This window comes from Balaenoptera ricei, chromosome 12 (genome assembly GCF_028023285.1).
Source record: "Balaenoptera ricei isolate mBalRic1 chromosome 12, mBalRic1.hap2, whole genome shotgun sequence".
NCBI classification, from domain to species: domain Eukaryota; kingdom Metazoa; phylum Chordata; class Mammalia; order Artiodactyla; family Balaenopteridae; genus Balaenoptera; species Balaenoptera ricei.
Window position 1 is genome coordinate 69,810,883 of NC_082650.1, and position 23,383 is coordinate 69,834,265.

Sequence of the window (23,383 nt, forward strand, 5' to 3'; positions counted from 1 at the left end):
TTCTAATATTTCACATTTTCACTCTGGCCTGTACTTCTCCACCATGCTTGGAGAGGAAATGCACCTGCATTGAAATAGGAAGGGAGCCTTGTGACTTCTGAACCTCTTCTCACCCTCAGTCCTTATCTGAAATTGGATCCAACTTGAGAATTTTAAAGCTCAACTGAGGAAATCAGGGATAAGCATTACAAGTTCTCCATCCAGAGTCCATTTTCATTTAAGGCTGCCAAAATGAAGCTACTATTATTAGTTTATGTTCAGATTAATCAGATGGACAGTGCCCTGGATTATATAAATGGGGATAGGAATGTCAAGGGGGACATTTGGTTGGGAGAACTTTTTCCCATCCCCTTTTTTCTGCCTTGACTTATATACACAGCCCTTATTGCCACACCGTGTTACTCGCTCATTTACGAAGGAGGAAGACTTGCTAAACCATTGGGTAGGGCCACTGCATTGACACATGCTAGGTGGCTGCAAGCTCTGTTTGCTGCAGCTGAGGAAGGCCCAGCCTTCAAGGGCAGACCTGGGGGATCTCCTTACCCTCTTCCTGCTCTCCCAGCTCTATGCGGGAATTGGGACAGGCAGGCCCTTCCTGTTAAGAAGAAGTCTTTGGCCCTTTTTTGGCCTTCAGCCTAAGTCACATGCTCCAGTTCAATTTAGCTAAAGATATCTTGCTCAGGGCAGATGGGGTGGTAATGTTATAAATGGGAGCTTGCTCAGATACTAATAAATCTGGTTATTATTCCCACACTACTTATCTTTGTATATATAATTCCATCCAAAGGAAGCGTCCGTCTTAGGATTCAGGCACCAAGTTCTCTACCTTGAATCTTTATCAGAATTCTCCCACAGTCGCTGAATATTTACTAAAAATCACTTTGTGATCCTTAAGTCCCATGCAGTTTTTCCTCTGCTCTCTAAGTAACATCCACACTGTACATCATAAAAAGTCTAAGAGATTTTCTGCCACTTTAGGTGTAGGCTTGCAAAGGCAGCATGTACGAGGTGGCCCACTTTTACTTAAGAACATCACCTGTGTTTGGATGCATCATTTCCAAATGATTTGTGCAAACTTTGGTCTTAGCCTTGTGATGAGCCTGTAAGAACCTGGTATATTTCACAGATTTCATTTAGGAGTTCACCATCTTTACCAGCTTAGACATGAGGTCATCTACCCCACCACTGAGAAGTTGCCAAAGTATCTGGGTCTTAGAGGTGATCTGGTCTACATCCCACCTCACTCAGGAATTCCTTCTACTCTATCCCTGATAGCTGGGGTTACCAGCATCTATACACGCTTCCATACTAGGGGTACACAAAGGGTATCCATATAATCTGTAAAGTTATATTTTTTTAATGCCTGAAGGAAATATAGCCAAGTTTAAAACTTTGAAAGAATCATGTGGTAGGAGCATGGTTATTTGATACTTGATATGTTTGAGATTTGTTATAGTATTTCATGAATGCTTGAAATATTTCATAATGAGAAAAAAGATTTTAGTTGCTGATTATAAAACACAAAATGAAACTAATATTTCTATTAATCACCTTAAATTTCAGCTCTATAGGCACACATTGAAAATGTGCTCAGTACCTATGTCCCTTGAATTAAAGAGATTCCATAATTTTTCATTATTTACCCCAAGAGCATCACAATACAGTGGTCCCTCAGTTACCTGCAGGTGATTGGTTCCAGGATCCCTCCCCCGCTTTGGATGCCCAAAATCCATGGATACTCAAGTCCTTTATATAAAATGGCACAGTTTTTGCATATAATCTAAAGTCATCCTCCAGCATCCTTTGAATCGCTACATTACTTATAATATCTGACACAATGCAAATGTTATGTAAATGGTTGTAAATGTCACGTAAATAGTTGCCATGTAGCAAATTCATGTTTTGCTTTGTGGAACTTTCAGGAATTTTTTTTTTCAAATATTTTCCAGCCATGATTGGTTGAGTCTGCGGATGGGGATTCCAGTAGAAATGGAGGGCCAACTGTATCTAGCTGCCTGATACAGTTTCTGTTCATCATGAGTATGTACAAAGTCTTTAAAAAATCACTCTTATCTGGTTTTTTTTTTCTCCCTAAGAGACCCACATCTGAACTCACCCACATAGATGGCAATCTCTGCTTTCTGAAAGGCATTCAACCAAAACAATGCCCATCTTCTGGGAGGGGGTAGCACGTGGCGATTCACGGTTCTCAGTGCCAACAAATCCTTTCTATTCCCCTTGTTCTAGTTAAGGCTCCTCTCCTCTCCTACTCTGGAAACAGGGAAAAACTGAGCACTGTTTTCTATAAAATTAACACTTCATGTACCACGTATATTATTAAAAAGGTTAGATCTCCTCAAAATATTGTTTTCTACAAGCTAAGGAGTTGACAGTAGATCCAACTAAAGGAGGAGGGTTGAATAAAATGTGTGAACATATTGATTATTTTAATATAAGAAATGATTCTGGGTTACCAAAGGGGAAAGCAGGGGTGAGGGAGGGATAAATTAGGAGTTTGGGATTAACTGATACACACTACTATTTATAAAATAAACAACAAGGACCTACTGTATATTACAAGGAACTATAATATCGATATATTGTAATAACGTATAATGGAAAGGAATCTGAAAAAGAATAGATATCTGTATATGTATAACTGAATCTTCTGGTTTATAAATGGCCCCATGGTCCTTTTCTCCCTCATGCTACTGTCCTAACTTTCCCACCGTCCAAACCATTATCCCAACACTGACCTACTCAGTTAAGTGTACTGGTTATTAGGCTAAATTGCTGGTTTTAAATGAAACCCAACACCCACCTTTCTATCAATTTAGCCAAGTGAATTGCTTTATTTTCCTGGAGAGCTGAACGTGGGTCTTATTTACCTTCATGTGCCCAAGCCCTGTGCCAGGTCCAGAGTAGGAGTTCCATATACAGTCTTTGGTTGAAAAAAATGAATGAACAGATCAATGAATCAGAAACACCTAAATGCAACCACTATATGAATCAGAAATGCCTAAATAATACCACTGGATTGTGTTCAAACCAACCAGATTATAATTATTTTACAGCTACCGATGTTGAGCTCTTCACACTAGGCGTGTTGCTTTATCTACCCTATGTCCTTTAGCTCACAATCCTCGTGGCAGGTAACTCAGGCTAAGAGAGAGGATTAGGAGAGGTTAAAAGAACGACTATAACGTCCCCACCCTTTAGTGTTGTTCTTATCTTGCCCTCCCTGCCTTTTAATCATTTAGGTCGTGCAGTCATGCATGATTTTGGGGTCTTCGTGGGCAGCATTCAACACCTCAAGACTGAGGAAGTCAGCCAGCTGACCTTGCACTAAATCCACCTCCTCGCCCATCTCTTTGTCCTGGGCCAAGGCGTGTGTATTCTGGTTCCCGTGTGCCACCTGCTGGTCTCCCAAGGCACTGCTTCCAAAGTGCCTCAGGGGTGCCGTGTGCCTGGAGAAAGGGAAGGAGGAGGCCTTTCATAGAAGACGTTCCTAGGGACCCAGGAATCTAGTCTGGGATGTGAACTAGTTCATTCTTACCCCGTGTCGGTGGTGGGGATGAGGCAGCTGAGGCACAGAGAGGTCCCTCCCCAAGGCCATAATCTGTGTGTCGGACTCCTTAGTCCTTCTCAAAACGTTCTTTAACCACGCAATCCTCCAAACACCCACAAAAGGACGCTTCGAAGAAAGAAAGCAGGAAAATTCGCCATACTTATGATAAACACATGCATAAGATGAATAGGTCAGATAAAGTGAGAAAGGGTTATTTGGGTGTTTAGGCAAACCTATGCCATTCTCTCTAGAAATAAAATAAAGAGAGGGACGGAGGGAGGAACAGAAGGATGAAAGGAGAGGAAAACATACTTCTATCAAAAATATTGCTTAATACACATTCAGTTATTTCCAAACACTCTCTAAGCTAAAAATGTTAAGGATTTTTTTTTTTTACTTCTTTTCTTTCTGGAATTGTATATGAAAATAATAAACCATAAAAATCATTAATTACTAGCTTATTAAACATTAGATGCAATCACCAAGATGTAAGGGGACTACCTATAGGGATACTGGTATCAATCTGGGGCAACAAGTCCAGGCTCGTAGCTATGATCCAATAGGCTTCTTCGGCGGTTTCCTGCGCATGTATTAGGACCTCAGCGAGTTCAGGTTTCTGAGCTCACGTTCAGCATGAATGATTCTGTACAGAGTATTCTCATGTCTCCTCCTATAGACTCTTCATCTAGATCACTCTTAGGAACATTTCTAAATTTCCAGAGACATGTGCCTTTGCCTTCTGTTTTAAGAAGTATTTATTTCTTGCACACTGTGATAGCTGCCAAACATGACTTTTATGTAAAATCATTTCCCTCCTGAATAGCTTCCCCTGCTCTTTTCTCCTGAGCCACAGGCTCAAAGATGTTGTATATGGAAGCCCTGTCGAAGAGTGGTTCAAGAGTACTTCTCATTTCTTCCTCAAAGACTAGAAGAGCTCATTCCCGAGGATCTCAGACAATTCTTCCCCACTCTCCTCCTGCCTGAGCCCCAGCCGAACTCTGCCTGCTGAACAATAGGCTGAAACAATGTCTAAAACCCTGGGTCCTCAGACAGAAGCCTCTGTGAATACTGTAGCTAAAAATCTGAACAGGAAATAAAAATGTCAGCTTTTCTCTTGGCACTGTACTTGGCCCTCTGGGTTATCGAGGGCAAGCCATTTTCTTCTGTATCTCAGTTTCTCTGTTTTTAAAATCGGGACACCAAAGTTGGAATTTTGAGGTTGATAATAGTATATAGTGCTGGTTAATATTTACGGAGTGATGACTACTTGTGGTGCACTGTACTAAACAGGGTTATCACATTTCATTCTTATAAAACCATGTGAGATAAATACTTATTATCCCCACGTTACAGGTGAGGACAGAGGAACTACAGTGGGTTAAAGCACCTTGTTTATTGTTTCTTTAGCATCCATCCTTCCCAGTCGGGACTGGGAACCAGGTCTCCTGGATCTCATAGGCTGGGATCATTTTCTACCTGACATGCCTCTCTCTGCCCAGGCCATGCAGTTTCCAAATGATTCCCCCAACAGATGCCAGATTTATGAGCAAAAATGGATTGACTACAGCACATTCCTACAACAGGAAAAACAACTCCAAGTGCACATCTTAATGATAGTGCCTCTGCGGTGTCATCTCTGTACCCGAGGACAACATAACACCCACAGTAGACAACAGTTACAGGAACCTACTTGGTGCAAGGCGCTGGGCTGGGCACGCTATAGACAAGATCTCATTTCATCTTGTTATTATCACTATCTTGTACACAGTTAAGTAACTCAATGTCACGGGTAAAACCAAGTCATAAGACTCCAGAATTCAAGTTGAATGACTATTCCTGGCCACTGTTCCTCACTGCCTCTGCATGAAAAAAAACATCAGTGGGCCCTGTTATCTGAAAAATGCCACCATGAGGCAGCCAACCTCCATATCCTGTGGATTTTTCTAGTTCTAATTTCCAGGTCCTGTTTCAGTTACCTGTGTGGACAGTAATAGTCTGATGCACTGGTATGAATAAAACAGGTCCGCCATTCCCTAAGCAACCTTGAGGGTTGTGATGAACTCTAGGTCAATGAGGGTAGCTTGAGCATTTTGAAGTGGAACATATGAAATTGGTTGGGTTTATAATCAGAAGAGAGAAAGCATGGGCTTTAAGAAGGCTCACTTCTCATGGACCCTTCCCATTACAATGTGCCATCATCAACACTTTTTTTTTTTAATTGAAGTAGAGTCGACTTACCGTGTTGTGTTAGTTTCAGGTATACAGCAGAGTGATTCAGATATATATCTAGGTAGATAGACAGATATGTGTGCTTTTTCAGATCCTTTTCCCTTATAGGTTATTATAAAATATTGAATATAGTTCCCTATGCCATACAGTAGGTCCTTGTTGTTTATCTATTTTATATATAGTAGTGTGTGTCTGTTAATCCCAAACTCCTAATTTGTCCCTCTTCCCCTTTCCCCTTTGGTAACCATAAGTTTGTTTTCTATGTCTGTGAGTCTATTTCTGTTTTGTAAATCGGTTCATTTGTATCATTTTTTTTACATTCCACATATGTGATATCCTATGATCTTTGTCTGACTTCACTTAGAATTGCCATCATCAACTCTTTTTTTAAATTTATTTTTTATTGAAGAGTAGTTGATTTACAATGTCGTGTTAATTACTGCTCTACAGCAAAGTGACTCAGTCATACATATATATACATTCTTTTCCATATTCTTTCCCATTATGGCTTATCACAGGATATTGAATACAGTATAGTTCCCTGCGCTCTACAGTAGGACCTTGTTGTTTTCTACATATACCAGTTTGCATCTGCTAATCCCCAAATCCCACTCCTACCCTCCCCCAACCCTCTCCTCCTTAGCAACCACCAGTATATTCTCTATATCCTTGATTTTGTTTCTGTTTCATAGATAGGTTCACTTATGTCATATTGTAGATTCCACATATAAGTGATAGCATATGGTATTTGTCTTTCTCTTTCTGACTTAACTCACTCAGTATGATCATCTCTAGTTGCATCCATGCCATCATCAATTCTTCACGGAAAGGGTACAGATGCTGGAGTTCAAGCCCTGGACAGCTGAGTGACGCCATAGCAGTACCTGCCAGATGGGCGGGAGGATGGAGCAGTTACCCGTGTGAAGAGCCTGGCACCCAGTGAAGGATCAACTACATGCTCATTAAAACATAAAGCGAGAGCATGGTTCCAGGAGCGGCAGGGACTGCCGACCACCAGGCGGAAGCATCCGCCCAGGGCCGCCTGCAGGACCCAGGCTGGCACCGGCCACGTGCCTCTGCTGGGGCAAGTGGCTTTCCCCGCACCTCGGGAGAGAACGTTCGGGGAATGAGGAGATGGAGCCTGGAAGCCTACTGGGAGCTGCAGCACCGGCTTTGCCGGGCCCCCTTGCTTCACAGTGAGAAACTCATTCCTCAGCCCTCAGTCAGGTGGTCTGCGGAGGGGTGGGGAGGGGGGAAGGGAGGCTGCGGAGCCCGAAAAGCTCCGGCTCTGGTCTCAGGCTTGACTGCTTCAAACCCCGCAGGGGTTCAACTGCTTTCAGATTTATGGACCCATAACCGCCGAGAACTGCCTTCTGCCTGCGTCCAGCGCCGCCACGGGGCCCAGGGGGACTCCTGGCTGATGCTGTTTGTGAACCTCTTTATCTCTCTAATGCCATGTTCCCTAAATCTGCGGTATGATGAGAAAGGGCGGAGGAGGGTGATTCATGCCCCCATGACATTGACAATGAAACTCATCGAAATCAAATTTCTCCGGAGCATGCCAACAACATCCCGGCCGGTGCCCGTCTCAGCTCTAGGGCTGGGTTTGTTTGGTTTCTACAATGATTTTTCTTTTTAATGTCATTATTTTTATTATTGTCGCCTAATGTTTTTATAATGTGCTTACTGAGGAGGTGGCTCCGTGCCCGCCAGCTCTCTGGGGACCGGGGATGGGGGTGGGCTTGTTAACCCCAAAGCTGTTGTTTTTTTTTTTTTTTAATTTATTTTTATTTATTTATTTATTTATGGCTGTGTTGGGTCTTCGTTTCTGTGCGAGGGCTTTCTCTAGTTGCGGCGAGCGGGGGCCACTCTTCATCGCGGTGCGCGGGCCTCTCACTGTCGCGGCCTCTCTTGTTGCGGAGCACAGGCTCCAGACGCGCAGGCTCAGTAGGTGTGGCTCACGGGCCTAGTTGCTCCGCGGCACGTGAGATCTTCCCAGACCAGGGCTCGAACCCGTGTCCCCTGCATTGGCAGGCAGATTCTTAACCACTGCGCCACCAGGGAAGCCGAAAGCATTATTTCTTAATACTTTAGCTCTATCTATACACATTAACCCAGAGAGGTGTTGATGGTGTATCCTTAATCGAAGAAAGAAAGTTGGAGAGTAATGGGTTTTGCAGGATCCGCTTTACAAAAAACAATTACCTTGAAAATCTCATATGCATATGGATTTGTTTTGACGTATTTATATCAGCATGAATAACAGTGTGGGAAAATGCACCAGAGGCTATTTAGATGAGTTACCTGGTTTAGGGGAATGTTGGAAGGAGAAAATATTGGTTTTTCAAATACACCTAATCATGTTTCATTAGCTGCAGTTAACCCTTGTTAGTCGGGTAATTTTTGAAGAGGAATTTGATGAAAGAATTTTCAATCAATAAGTGACACATACTCTGATTTTTATTTTAAATGTGCCAGACACCCAAAGTCCTGCAGATGTGGCTGGGCCTGTGCAGGGCTCACTGGGAACGACACTGACTGTACTTCTATTTGGACACCTAACTCTCATCCCCTTTGTGGTTAATTCATATTGGGGCTAGAGTCCTTACTTGTTTTCTTTAAAACTGTTACAAAGATAGATCTCTTCCGTCCCGCCTATGTGCTTTTAAAGCAGATTTTTTTTTTTACTCTAAGTGCAGGACCTTAAATTTCTTTTTATTAAATTTTTTGTGTTGGTTTTGGCCTTTCGCTCCACTTGTCAAGATCTTTTAAAAATCTAGTCTTCTTAGCTAGCCTATTAGCCGTCCTCCCCAGCTTCATGCCAACTGCAAATGTGATCAGCAGGTCTTTTATGTCTTGATCCAAGTCCCTGATAAAAATGTTCAACAGGACAGAGCCAAAGACACAGTCTTGTAATTGGCCATCTTATTTTTATTTTTTAAATTTATTTGATTGAAATATAGTTGCTTTACAATGCTGTGTTAGTTTCTGGTGAACAAAAAAGTGAGTCACTTATATATATATATTCTTTTTCATATTCTTTTCCATTATGGTTTATTACAGGATATTGAATATAGATCCATGTGCTATACAGTAGGACCTTGTTGTTTATCCATTCCATATATAATAGTTTACATCTGCTAACCCCAAACTCCCAATCCAACCCTCCCCCACCCCTCCCCTTGGCAACCACAAGTCTGTTCTCTATGCCTGTGAGTCTGTTTCTGTTTCATAGATAGGTTCATTTGTGTCATGTTTTTAGATTCCACATATAAGTGATATCATACAGTATTTGTCTTTCTCTTTCTGACTTACTTAGTAGGATAATCTCTAGGTCCATCCACGTTGCTGCAGATGGCATTATTTCGTTCTTTTTTATGTGTACTTGCCTGCTTTAGATGAATAAGTACAAATATTTTGTATTCGTCTTTCAGTGAATTCCTTTCGTTGTGTGCAAGGTTCCTAATTAACAGAGAGATCTGCATTGGGCAAGTCGATAACCATCACCACCATCTGACTTGGAGATGATAACAATAAACACTAATCATAAGCCCACGTGAGCCAACCTAGAAGCATAGCAGTGTGAGTCAGAGCCGTGGAGCATATGGCTCTGTCCACATCTGTTCGGAGGCATCCAGATGGAAGTAGGAGGTGGGCTGGGGGGCGGGGGGAGGAGCAGGCAGGGGGGAGGGGGAGGGGGGAGGGAGGAGGGAGCAGGCAGGTGAAGGCAGGCAGGAGAGGGCTTCAGGGACCAGGCTCCCAAATCAATCTCCACAATTGTGGGTTTAATGTATGAGCAGCGCGCACAGCTGCCGATGGCTCCCATCCGTGACGGTACAACTGTATGACAAATCCTTCCCGTCATACTTAGACAGCCATGTCTTCTGCTTTTTGGTTAATGGTCCTTTGACACGCCTCCTCAAATCACTTCTTTGCAGGCCTTACGAGTCTTTGTCACCCATGTGTGGTAATGTTTTTCTTCTCTGCGTGGCTGTTTCCTCAATGCTGCAACTGAGTAAGTGGCCCTCCTGCCCTGTTCCTCCACACTAACACTCCTCCACAGCCTTCCAGAAGCTGCCACACTCCTGACCTATACATCTCCTGAGACAAAAGAACAAACTCTCACCTACGTGATAGAAGGTGCAAATTCAAGCAGCCCTTGTTTGTGGTACAGCTCGAAGCAACATTTAACCCTCTTTGTGCCGCAGTGTCACACACTAAAAAAAGGAATTTCGTGACTCCAGCATTTTTCAAAGATTAAATGAGATGGCATGTGGCAAAGACGTAGATGCTAAATAAATACGAGCTGAGTTGTAACCCGCAGAAGACACAGGCATGACTCACTCCGCACTTCTGGCTTTGACTATTTGCAGACATGGGTAGGGCCAGCAAGTGGTTCTAGAATCCTCAGTGTTTTGTCACGACTCTTCTTGGTCTGCTGAGAATGTGTTGAGAACTTTGTGCAGGATTCTCACAGCTGCACTGAGTCACTTCATTCACCCAACATTTGCTGACTGCCAACCCTCTGCAAACACTGGACCAGGGCCAAGGCGTACAAAGATGATGCAGGCGAGATCCTGCCACTCAAGTAACTGTCTAGTGCCCATGACTTACAGTGAGAAATACTCCTAGACCCAGAACACACATGTGCACACACACGCACGCATACACACAGTAGCAGCAACAACAAAAGTCCACATACCAGACCCTTACTGAATGCAATGTACTTGATATTTTCTGTTCTATCGCATTTTAAAAATTGATTTCACCACCTACTAATGGGATATTGACACACAGTTTTAAAAACTCCACTCTAAGGTTGGATAGATGTTCTAGGTTCTGTTCTCAGTGTTTCCTAGACTGCCCTGGGAATGCCACGTAAGGAGGTCCTCAGCTTGCCTGGGGGAGTCAGAAGACCTAACCCCTAAGTTTGAAGACTCAGGTATGCACAGGTCACTTGGTGTTCCTGGAAGAGGGAACAACATGGGCAAAGGCATGGAGGAATGAAAGCATGAATGCTCAGAGAACTCCAAAAAATTTTGAATAGGTAGAACCCAGGAAGCTTTGGGGAAAATGGAAGAAATATAAGGCTTTAGAGATAAATTTTCAAATAAGCAAAGGTTAAGGGACAAATGATTGAACACACAGAGGAAAAGATTTCTATTGCCAAGCAGGAAACCCAATCCAGCACACACTGTAGGCTCTGGGAGATGAGATTTCAGGGGAAGAAAAAAGAGGGTAAGTTTTTTAAAGTCAAATAGGTCCAAAAATATTCATGCCCTGGGTTTAAAAAGTAAAGTCTCTTGGGTTTTGCTGATTGTTTAGCAGTAGGAGGACATGGAGAAAGTGCTGGGCTGTGTGGAGGCATTGTCAGCTATGTGCATAGGCACCTAGATTGGAGCACCCAGAGGTCCTTTTAGCAGAAGGCATGTCTGCTTCATGGACAGCAGTCGAGTTTGTCATAAAGAGCTCTGTAGCCTGCTAAAGAGTTTGGACATTAATCTGGCCAGGGAAGCCACTGGAAGATTTAAAGGAAGAGAATACCGAAAAATCGGCAGAAGCGTCAACACTGCTGTAGAGTAGAGTAGCAGGTGGATAGAAAGGAAGGATTGGCTGGAGGCAAGCCAACCAGGTAAACAACCAATGTTAATAGTTCACAAGACTGTGATGGGAGCCTGAAAGATAACAGGGCTGAAGAGGATGAAAAGGAGGGGATGGCTTAGGAAATAGAAAGTTGGGGACTCAACATGACCCAGGGACTGATTCGATGTAGGGCAGGAGAGAAGGAAAATCCCAGGATGAAGCACTAAGTTACTAACTTGGGTAGCTGGGAGGATTGTGGAACTCCCCAAAGAGCAGATTTGGGGTATTTGGGGATGAAACAGGAGGATCAGGACAATACAAAGATACTTCCAGAGGACCCAGATTGGTGTCCTATGCATTACCATGGTCAAAGAAAGAATGATCTTCTACCCTCAAGGCCCCTATATCCAGGAATCATAGAGCTAGCCTCCCTACTAGACCATGCGCCTAAAGTCAGAGTTAGAGCCAGGAGGAAGGGAAGGTGACTGCCTGGTCTCATGAACAGAATGACACAGTAGACCCTTCTCTTGTGCACACGAGATGCAGTGAGGATTCTTGGGAGATTCCAAGCAATTTCTCCCTCTACTTGGTTGGAGAGTTGGGTGGATAGAACAGCATGAGAGAAGCAGAAGGAAGCATTTGTCAGCTCTGCCTCCAGAAAATCTCATTGTCAGTCTGTCTGGATTCACAGGAGACACCCAGGTGTGCAGTATCTAGAGAATGTTCAGCTCCTCCTCAGGCCCAAGGTTTGAAGGATGACGTCTGTCTTGGGTTGAATTGTTGTTTCCCAAAAAGATACCTCCAAGTTCTCACCCCCTGTACCTGTGAAGGAAACCTCTTTGGAAATAGGATCTTTGCAAGATGTGATTAAGTTAAGGAGAGGTGAGATCATCCTGGACTTAGGGTGGGCCCTAAATCCAATGACTAGAGTCTTTAGAAGAGAAAGAAAAGGCGGATTGAGACACACAGGCACAGAGAGAAGACACCCGGGGAGAAGACGGAGACAGAGATTGAGTGATACATCAGAAGCCAAGATGGCTGCTGGCGGCCACCAGATACCAGCATGGAACCCATTCTCCCTCTGAGACTGACTACACCTTGATTTGGGGTTCCTTGTCTCCAGAATTTTAAAGTAATAAATGTCTGTTGTTTTAAGCCACACATTGGTGGTAATTTGTTATAGCAGGCTCCAGGAAACCAAGATGACATCCCAATTAGTGCTTTCAGGACACTTGGGTAAAGGCCGCCTAGTGACTATCTCAGAAGTGATTATTACTCTCTGGGAGCTGGCCTCTTCTCTCCGGTCCATTTCCCTGGCATAGATGCACCTCCTCACCCTGGGTCTCTGTTTTCCTCCTTCTCTTTGCTCTTTTTTCCAGAGCAACAGCTTTTCTCCCCAACTCAGAGGCTATTCTGAGCTCAGGATAACAGCCAATTAAACAGGTCTTTACTGAAGTCCTGTGGAGTACCGCAGGCAGAGCCCAGGGGTGACACAGAGAGGAAAAGCATGATTTTCTTAGGCATTTGGTGAGAGTTTGGGAAAGCCTTCCCAGCCTGCGTTCCCTCATTCCTATTTTCACCAATGGGCTCCTGAAGAGGCAAAAGGCATATTATCAATCTTAAACTTTTACCTGCTTGCTCTGCACTCCAGCTGCCACCCCAGTTTTCCCTTCTTTGGAAAGGTCTCCTGGGAAGAAGACCAAGATGCAAAGCCTTTCCTGTCCTGTCTTCAATTTGCACTATCAGCATCCCAGTTCCTTCCTGGGCCATAATTCTGAAGTTTCAAAAAATACCTCATCAAGAAAAGGTTGGAGACCTCAGCTCTATTCTAAGGCTTGGCTTGAGCCTGAGGATCAGGAAGGTCACCATGTCCTTAAGAAGTCACAGTTGGGGCTCCCCTTGGTGGTGCAGTGGTTGAGAGCCTGCCTGCCAATGCAGGGGACGCGGGTTCGCGCCCTGGTCTGGGAGGATCCCATATGTTGCGGAGCAACTGGGCCCGTGAGCCACAACTACTGAGCCTGCGCCTCTGGAGCCTGTGCTCCGCAACAAGAGAGGCCACGATAGTGAGAGGCCCGCGCACGGCGATGAAGAGTGGCCCCCGCTTGCCACAACTAGAGAAAGCCCTTGCACAGAAACGAAGACCCAACACAGCCAAAAAATAAAAATAAATTTATAATAAATAAATAAATTAATTAATTTAAAAAAAAAAAGAAGTCACAGCATTCTCATTTCTACTTGAAAACCTAACACTCCCCAAAGAGCAACTATCTCCCCAGATTGTCCAAGTTCACTGACTGATCCTGATAGTGTCATATTGAAGTTGCAAACTTGGATGAACACTGGAATTAAAATGTATCTTTCTTCCTGGAAATTCAAAAAAAAAATGAATGAAAGGACTTAACCAAATCCACAGGTGGCCCTGGGCCAGTCACTTAACCTCTGCTTGGCCCAGTTTGCTTATGGAGGCATTAAATGGGAGTCGTGAAAAGACATCTTATGAATTAATTAATTAATGATTTGAAAGGAGCTTTAAAAGTGCTATGCAAATGTTCAGCGTTATTGTAAGGCCCCTGGGAATCTGAGACAAAGCAGGGAGCCAAACTCCAAATTGAGGATTATAATCAAGGAGCAAATGTAAGCATTTTGGAATGTGAAAGAACCATTAATATTGGTTACTGTGATGGATTCGTTTTTTTCTAATCCAGATCAAGAGGTGAGAAACTTAAAATGTGGGTTCAGTTTTAAAATCCATGTGAGCCCAGATGCTTTCTGAGTGGTTACACTTCAGCAAATGCCTGCACATTAAAACAAAATAAAAAGATAGAAGGAAGCTGAGACAGGAGAAGAAGCAGGTACATAAAACCAATTCTGTCAGCATATGTATGAGCACAAACAGTGCATTGTGCCCACAAAATCAGATGATTAGCAATTGCAGATGTCTGTATATATAGTTCAAATACTGCAAAAATAAAACCTCTTGAACCCACCTAATTTTAATATTATACTCATTAGAGAGAGAAACCACTCTCAAACCACTAGCCTGTAGAAGCCCTCCAGGCAAAGCAGCTTGTTTTTTTCTGCTTTCTTTTCCTCAATAAATAGACCCCTGGCTCTATGGGGGCCTGGGGCAGCCATTGATCCTTATAATTATAAACAAAACAGGGCATTAATTCATCCCTTTGAAAAAATATATTCAAATTAAGCTATGGAGACGGGGCTGTAATGTCTTCTAAAGGAATATAAAGCCATTTTAGCAGCAACACCAACAAGAATCAAGAAACAACCCAAACCAGTTTTTCTTATTTAAACAACTTCTGGCTTCAGAAGTTGAACCATTATAGAAGAATGGTTTTGCCTGATGGAAAAAGCAGCTTTTAGTGTCCAGGCCTGACTTAATTTCTATTTTCATGCTTGAATTGCACTCTAAGCTACCAGCACTGTGTTCCTTGGTTTACCAGACAAGAGCAGAATTTTCTAGACTGGCAGCTTTTCCTCTCCAAATCTTCATAATCCATGGGTAAGCAGCAATTACTGTGGAGCTCAGGATGACCTACTGAATGAGGAGACCAGAAAAGCAAGACACACCAGAAAATCTTCCTGTTTTCCAAAATATTTCCTTTTAAATGAGAAAAAAATCTTTGGTCTTTATTTTCCTGCGCTGTTTTTGTTGTTAATTCTGGTCCAATTCAGTAACCAATTATGGCCAAAGAGGCATTCAGGATTATCTGGGCAGATAATGATCCTCGAGTAATAGTAACTGCTTGAGTTCGCATGGTCCTTGAAGAAGCCACAGCTGCTTTTCCCACATCTATAACATTAATTACACCATGAAAATGATAGGTGCTCAAAAATTTGGTGAAACTCATTTATAGGCATTGATTTTGAAAGAGTATTGTGATCAAAATGGTAACCAACCCAGGCACTCTTCGGGCACAGTGATTCATTGCATGTATTTGGGCCTCCCTGGACCTTCGTAAGTACCAAAGTTGAGTTTGTAGGATTCTGCTTCTTTGGTAAGTAAAAAAACAAACAAATAAGAAAGTTCTCTTTAATAAAAATACACTTTTCTATTCTTTCCTAATCTGTTCCTAATCTCCTGAAATGGCAGAAGTGGGAATGTCAGAATCTCTTGAAAGGTTAGAATAATTAAGAGAAATTTCACCAGAAAGAAAAGAACATTTTTCAACCTTGCACTAAACTTAAATTGTCTTATATTCCAGATAACCCAAGAAGTTCAACTTTTCACGGTGACATCTCAGGAAATCCTAGATCCTAACTTTGCTCCCATGTTCCCCTGTCTTCAAAAGCAACTTCCTTCTAACCTGCTCTCCTCCCTGACCACCTTTTGAGAAACCCCGTTCTCTACACACAGGATCCCCCTCTCCTGCAGCAGTACATCCCAGGTCTGAGATGCTCAGTCTGGATTAAGAACCAGGTGCCTGGGGCTTCCCTGGTGGCGCAGTCGTTGAGAGTCTGCCTGCCAATGCAGGGGACACGGGTTTGAGCCCTGGTCTGGGAAGATCCCACATGCCGCGGAGCAACTGGGCCCGTGAGCCACAACTACTGAGCCTGCGCGCCTGGAGCCTGTGCTCCGCAACGAGAGACCGCGACAGTGAGAGGCCCGCGCACCGCGATGAAGAGTGGCCCCCGCTTGCCACAACTAGAGAAAGCCCTCGCACAGAAACGAAGACCCAGCACAACCATAAAGAAAGAAAGAAAGAAAGAAAGAAAGAAAGAAAGAAAGAAAGAAAGAAAGAAAGAAAGAAAGAACCAGGTGCCTTCAGGAGACTAGATCACAATGGCCTTTGTCCCAAGGTGTGTGTCTGTCGGGGCTTTGACATGCTTAAGCCATGCAACAGAACACAGAAGAGGTGTAGGTTCCCCTTCAAGAAGTAAGCTGAAGACACGCCTATCCCTGCTGTCAGCAGGTAACTTTGGATCTCTGTTTGTCTTTGCCTCTGTCTCTCTCTTCCTTACACACACACACACACACACACACACACACACACACACACACATAACATTCATTCTCAGAAATTGCCAGTGGTGAAGAAGAGAAATATTTTCCTGAGTCTTAATTCACAATGCAGCCAGACTCATATTATTATTCAGAGCAATGTTAATTCCTTTCTTTTACCTTTCCCTCCCTGGCCCTTTCCCTCACTTACAAATTATGTCCCATTGGGCTTTTCTTGGGATCAGAAACTGACCCATTAGGAAGCCAGAGATCTCTTAAATATCCTTAACCACACAAAGACCCTATGAATGTTTCATTCATTCATTCATTCAACAGATATTTATCCACTTCCTATAGCACCTTGTTAGGCATTTGGAATATACTGGTGAACAAACCTCCACACAGCCCCTTGCTTTTTTTTTTTTAACATCTTTATTGGAGTATCATTGTTTTACAATTTTGTGTTAGTTCCTGCTGTATAACAAAGTGAATCAGCTATATGTATACATATATCCCCATATCCCCTCCCTCTTGCATCTCCCTTCCTCCCACCCTCCCTATCCCACCCCTCTAGGTGGTCACAAAGCACGGAGCTGATCTCCCTGTGCTACGCGGCTGCTTCCCACTAGCTATCTATTTTACATTTGGTAGTGTATGTATGTCCATGCCACTCTCTCACGTCGTCCCAGCTTGCCCTTCCCTTCCCCGTGTCCTCAAGTCCATTCTCTACTTCTGCATCTTTATTCCTGTCCTGTCCCTAGGTTCATCAGGGGCACGGAGCCTCTTCCTCAATCTCTGGGCAGAAAATAAGTGGAGATCCTTCTTTCAGTTATATGTGTTAGATGCCACATAGAAAGCACTCCCTGGGCTTCCCTGGTGGCGCAGTGGTTGAGAATCTGCCTGCCAATGCAGGAGACACGGGTTCGAGTCCTGGTCTGGGAAGATCCCACATGCCGCGGAGCAACTAGGCCCGTGAGCCACAATTACTGAGCCTGCGCGTCTGGAGCCTGTGCTCCGCAACAAGAGAGGCCGCGATGGTGAGAGGCCCGCGCACCGCGATGAAGAGTGGCCCCCGCTTGCCACAACTAGAGAAAGCCCTCACACAGAAACGAAGACCCAACACAGCCATAAATAAATAAAATAAATAAAGATACATGAAATTGCTAAAAAAAAATTTAAAAAAAAAAAAAAAAAAGAAAGCACTCCCTAAATAAGTTATCATTTTATCATTGATTTGGACCAAGTTGCCTTTTATCTGGAGTGCTGTTGGTATAGAATTGCTATCACATGAGGCAGTGAGCTAACCGAGCCTGGGAGAGCCTCTCAGATTTTTCTGATTCTCTAATCAAATGATCAGAGTGTCAAAGCCGAGCCTAGAGATTATCAAGCCCTCCCTCACCCACCCCCATGTCCCTGATGAAGAGATAGAAGGACAAAGACATGAAAGGTCTTGTCTAAAGTGAAAGAGTTGTTAGCAGAAGAGGGAGAGCAAGGTGGGTCCCCTGCCTGCTGGTGCTCAGCGCTCCCCACCGCACCCTTCTGCCTGATAAGGAAAATCTGGCTTCTGGAATCTGACTCCTAGATGTTCTGCTGAAGCTACCAGTCACCACTGGCCAATCCAAGGGTGACTCAATAATCCCTATGCTGACCTCTTTGTAACCCTACTCACATTGAGAAGCAGGTGTAATAAATACGGCACCAACAGTCTCTCAGTGCTCCAGAAGAGGGGAGCCAGCACTGCTCTTCCAGAGGAAAATGTGAAAATGTAGGAAAGGTAGCTGAATAATAGGCAGCAAGAAACAGTCACCTATATAATAAAATTGGGGGACATCCTACATGTTTCAATCATTACACTGAAAACCAGATCTCTTTTAAGGTTACCTACGAAGAAACCACAGAGAAGTAGCAAAACGACAGTATCAGGAGGCTTGCAGAAAAACTATTTTTTATATTTTTATTCATTAGCAGGTGAGGGCAATGACAGATAAATGGTACCCTGTCATAAGCTCTATGCCATCCAAGGTTATAGAAGCTGACAGTATGATTTTCCTACATGTGCCACATACTTGATTCATTAAAATTAGAAGACACAGTTTTGTTATTGAATGTCTGAATGTTTATATTCCTTTACTGATCTATACGAGTGCCTGCCTACATCTCGAAATATATAAAATGTAAATTAGGTATAAGCAACCTAACAAGCAATCACTGATGCTTCATTGAGAAAACAATTTTGGAAAATAAAAAAAGCGCAGGGCGAACAATTCAGTGTTATAGCTCTAGTTTCATTTCTTCATCCTGGGTCTTCAAATACTAATCTTGGGGGTGCGGTGGTGTTAAGATTGCACTCCCTTGGAATGTGCATGTGCACGTTTTTAAGTTTTTATTAGGTTCTCTTTTATTACCATTCTGTTCAAATCCCTGGTGGCCACACTCCATTCTTAATAAGCTGGAAATCCTGTCAAGTGATTGCTCAGCGGTCGCATTTAACTAGCAGACCAGTGGCAGAGCCAAAAGGTTCACCGCTGGGCTCAGTGAGGATGCTGGAGGGCCAGCAAGCTGGCTCAGCCTCCCCACTTTCAATGCAGCCCCTTTCATTCTGCTGCTCATTCAGAATCAAAGGGCTTTCAAAGCTCATTCACCTCCATGCAAGCAGGGGGCCAAGGCGGGAGGGTGCATTTTGCTCCTCCATAGCAGGAAATGAAGACTTGGCTGAGCACAGTCTTGTGTTATTATGATTGTTGTTGTTGTTATGTTTTTGCTTATGAATATGGAGTTTTAGTAATAAAAACAAACGGGTCTCTCAGCCAGGAGGCCAACAAAGCTTGGTAATGTGTTTCCTGCTGGAAAGGCCCTCCAGGGTCCATGCTTTATCCCACCGTCTCTCTCTTTTACATGTAGAACCATCTGGGGTCGGGAGAAGGTACAGAGTTCAGGGGGACCTCACAGAAATCCTGAACAATCCCAGTCATTAGTGTGTCTGCCACTAGAAAGGGAGAGAGGCGGAGAAGTTTCCAGTATAGGAAATGACTGCCAAGAGACACAAAACCACTAAGCTAGAGAGGTATTGGCCCCATTTCCAAAGATTAAATGGGCAGGGGTGAGATTTGGGACAATGCCGGTTTGGGTATATTTCTACTGCCTGTGCATGTATGTTGAAATGCATCCTCACGTCTGAAAAGGATGGTAACTTTGGGTCTCATTTCTCCCAGCACTGTGCTGCTAACGACAGGTCACTGTCAGCTGTTTCCACACTGGCTGGGGGAGACCAGGATGTGGAAGATGTTTCAAATGTTGGCCAAGAGGTTTGGAAGGGAATTAAATAGCATAGATGACCACAAATTCAGGAACATCTTATCAGATGTTGCACAAATTGGCAGAGTCCCCCCAAAGCCAATGTAGGCTTTTATGGTCTGGCAGTTTTGATGGCCTGCTTGAGAATCTCAGCCCACAGATGCTCTGAATAGCTATGGGAAAGAGAGCTCTACCACACGCACACATATATGCATCCTCCAATGCCACATGGACTATTCCTACTTAAGACGATAGGCCATTCTCAGCTAAAATTACACAACCATCTGGTCAACCCAATTCCTGGACTTATCTCATATTAGGGTTTAAGGTAGCATTAGGGCTCCCAAAGTAACAGTCACCCATCTTCCACTCCACTGCTGTGGAGATGCCAGAACAGACATCTGAACAAGAATCCAAGCATTAACATCCAGTATCAGTGTTATTAATAGACTAAGCAACCACCTAAATAACCCCTTGCTGGAGGTTTAGGCTTCCTGGGAACAGCTGGATTGGAGTATGTAGTTTGGCTTCATATCTCCTACTCCAAATTGAGGACAGGCAGAGCCGATGGGAAAGGGGAGTTCTGACTAGACTCCTAGTTAGTTGTAGGTAGAAACGCTGGAACAGAAAGTGAACATGCCCATCTCCCTCCAACACCATCATCAGTATAGGAAGACCTTGCTTTGAGTGGGAAAGCAAGTGGGAAGTGGCCTTTCTCACTGATCAAGGGGCAGGCAATGAAAAGAGAGAAGCTGGACCCATTTCCTTTTCGGTTTGTTTTGCTGTTGTTGTTGTTGTTTGAGAGACATGGACATATACACATTTTCTTTTTTTTTTTTTTTTTGTAATTACTATTTTATTTTATTTTATTTATTTTTGGCTTCACAGCATGCAGGGATCTTAGTTCCCCAACCAGGGATTGAACCCATGCCCCCTGCAGTGGAAGCGTGGAGTCCTAACCACTGGACTGCCAGGGACGTCCCTATGCCCATTTTCTTTTGAGGAACACAAGTCCATCCTCTTATAATTTGCTGAAAGGATTATCAAGCTTTGGCCATTTCTATTAGCCATTCATTCACCCAAGGAGAGGAGCAGGTGGGAGAGTGGAGAAAATGTCAGGAAGGGTTGCCTCTGATGCAGACCTGTTGGGGAAGAGAGAAGCTGTATTCTCCATTAAACCATGCAGAGAGGTCATTAATTAGTACCCTCCCCAAAATCACTGTAAACATAGAGGTAGAGAGTGGCCTTTGAGAAAGGCTATCACACAGCCCCAGGGTAACAGCTCAGTGAAATTTAGGGAGCCCAGCAGAGAATAACAGGGTATTTTTAAGGTCTTATCACAACTCTACATGCTGTGGGAGATACCAAAGAATAAGAGACAGAGTTCCTACCTTTGTAGGGCAGGACATCAACTTGCATAAGATTTAACAAGAAAAAAAATAAGAAAAATACAGAATAATAGAATAATCAACTTCAAGTTGTGTGATACAGATTATAATCATTGTTAGGTTGAGAGGAATAGAAGAATATTGTGGGATAGAAATAGTCAGGGAAAGATCTTTAGAGGAAGTGGCACCTCACCCAGCCTGAGAAGGAAGTAAAGGGAAATCATCCCAGACAAGGAAGAGGATACCAGTGAAGGCTGAACATGGTATAAGAGGGAAGAGGGAAAACCTGGTACAGGCAGAGAAGCCAATGTCAAGGGTAGTGAGAGAAAACACAGAGTTAAGATGGAGATAGTTGCTGGGGACCCCAAAAGCCAGGAAAGATCATTAAGATTGGCTGTGATAAGCACTGTAGATTTTGACATACTGTCTAGCACAGAGACATCTGCTGAAACAAATAATCCTACCAATGGAATGGTCTTTGGGCCATGAAACAACATGTGGAGAAGAGGATTCCAAGTCAGAGTCGTGGAGTCTCTGGGATTTAGAATCCTTGGAGCAAAGCTTCGAATCCTACAAGGCAGTTTATCTTTCCTTTTCTTATGACAGACCTCAGGGACTGGAAACCTTCTGGGGGGAGGGGGAGTATGCCATACCTCCACTGATCCTATCCTCCCATGTGTAAATGGGGGCACAATTGGGAGGAAACAGGGGGACACAAAACAGCAGTCCTCTCTCTCAAGAAACAGACCACACCTCTTGCTCTGCACCCCTCCTGAGAAGCTCCTTCAGTGTGTGATGCCCAGTCTCAGCTCATGGACCAGCATCAAGGTACCTCTTGTGAACACCTGTTGAGCCCCAAGTTCCCTGAAGCAGAGTGATGACAAATGATCAAGAAGTAACTAGTTAGGCTACTCCCCAACACTGTGAGTTTGTCTTTAGTCCCAGCACCATCTGTGCCCTGGGCGGGCTTGTCAAACCCTGCCTTCATCATTCTACCACTCTCCATCACCTGCTTCCCCTCCAAAAGGCTTTTCCAAGCAAGGGAGTGCACTTTCCAGTCTTCAGTATCTCCTGACATCTTTTTTCCTTAACAACTGAAATAAACTATTGTTTGCATGCTGTCAAATTCACCTGTTCTCAATGTAAAATGTATTGATTTGTAGTAAATTTACCGAGATGGGCAACCATCACCAAAATCCATATATAGAACATTTCCAGCATCCCAGTGAGATCCCTTATGTCTGCTTTCAACTAACATCTTAATGATATTGTTTGACAGGTAGCTGAGAGTAAGACCAAGACACAGGGGAAGGGAGGGGAGGAGTGCACTTTAGGGGGTGAAAGAACTCCAGAGAGAGATGCAAATGGGAAAAACAGGAGGAAGACTTCAGATAATCTCAGAAGACGGCATTGGAATGCATGTCAGAGGTGGCCAGTTCTTCATCGCCACTCCTCAATGAAAACCATGGGATTACAAAACCATATTCCCAACACATGGTCCAGCAATCAAGCTCCTTGGTATTTACCCAAAGGAATTAAAAACTTACATCTGCACAAAAACCTGCCCGTGGATGTTTACAGCTTTGTTCATAATTGCCAAAACTTGGAAGCAACCAAGATGCTCATCAGTAGGTGAATGGATTAATAAACTGTAGTATATCCAGACAATGGAATATTATTCATCACTTTAAAAAAAGAGCTATCAAGCCATGAAATGACATGGAGGAAACATAAATGCGTACTACTAAGTAAAAGAAGCCAATCTGAAAATGTCGCATACTGTATGATTCCAGCTATGTAACATTCTGGAAAAGGCAAAACTGTAGAGACAGTAAAAAAGTTCAGTGGTTAGGGGTTAGAGAGAGGGAGGGGTAAATAGGTATAGCACAGAAGATCTTTAGGACAGTGTGAATTCTCTGTATGATGCTATAAAGGTAGATACATGTCATTTTTAATTTGTTCAAACCCACAGAATATACAACACCCAGAGTGAAGCCTAATGTAAACTACAGACTTGGAGTGATTATGATTTGACAATGTAAGTGTGCCAGTGGTAACAAATGTACCACTCTGGTGGGGGATGTTGATATTGGGGAGGCTGTGCTTACACAGAGGCGGGGATTATATGGGAGATCTCTGTACCTTCCTTTCAATTTTACTGTGAACCTAAATCTGTTCTTAAAAAAAAGCCATCAGAGTGCCTGGCCCCATTAAATGCAACACAACTGGCAGCAAAGTGTAGAAGACCCCTTTTCCCAGAATGCCTGATACCAAATACAGCACCTTGTGCAGGGTTGATACTTAGTAAATGTTTGTTAAATTGAAATGAGTTGGAGAGCGGAGGTATTGGAGGGGGAAAATGCC

At 43.5% G+C, this 23,383-nt stretch overlaps 1 protein-coding gene across 17 annotated transcripts in view; it reads right to left on the bottom strand.

Annotated features, from left to right (window-relative positions):
- Positions 1–23,383, bottom strand: part of SPACA1 (sperm acrosome associated 1) — a 204,110-nt gene that overhangs the window by 111,120 nt on the left and 69,607 nt on the right. The window contains exon 2 of one of the 17 annotated variants that reach the window (XM_059941656.1): positions 6,574–6,681. The exons of the other annotated variants lie outside the window; for them this stretch is intronic. The gene's annotated coding sequence lies outside the window, so the exon portion shown is untranslated. The remainder of the gene's footprint in view (positions 1–6,573; positions 6,682–23,383) is intronic. 17 annotated transcript variants of the gene reach the window in all.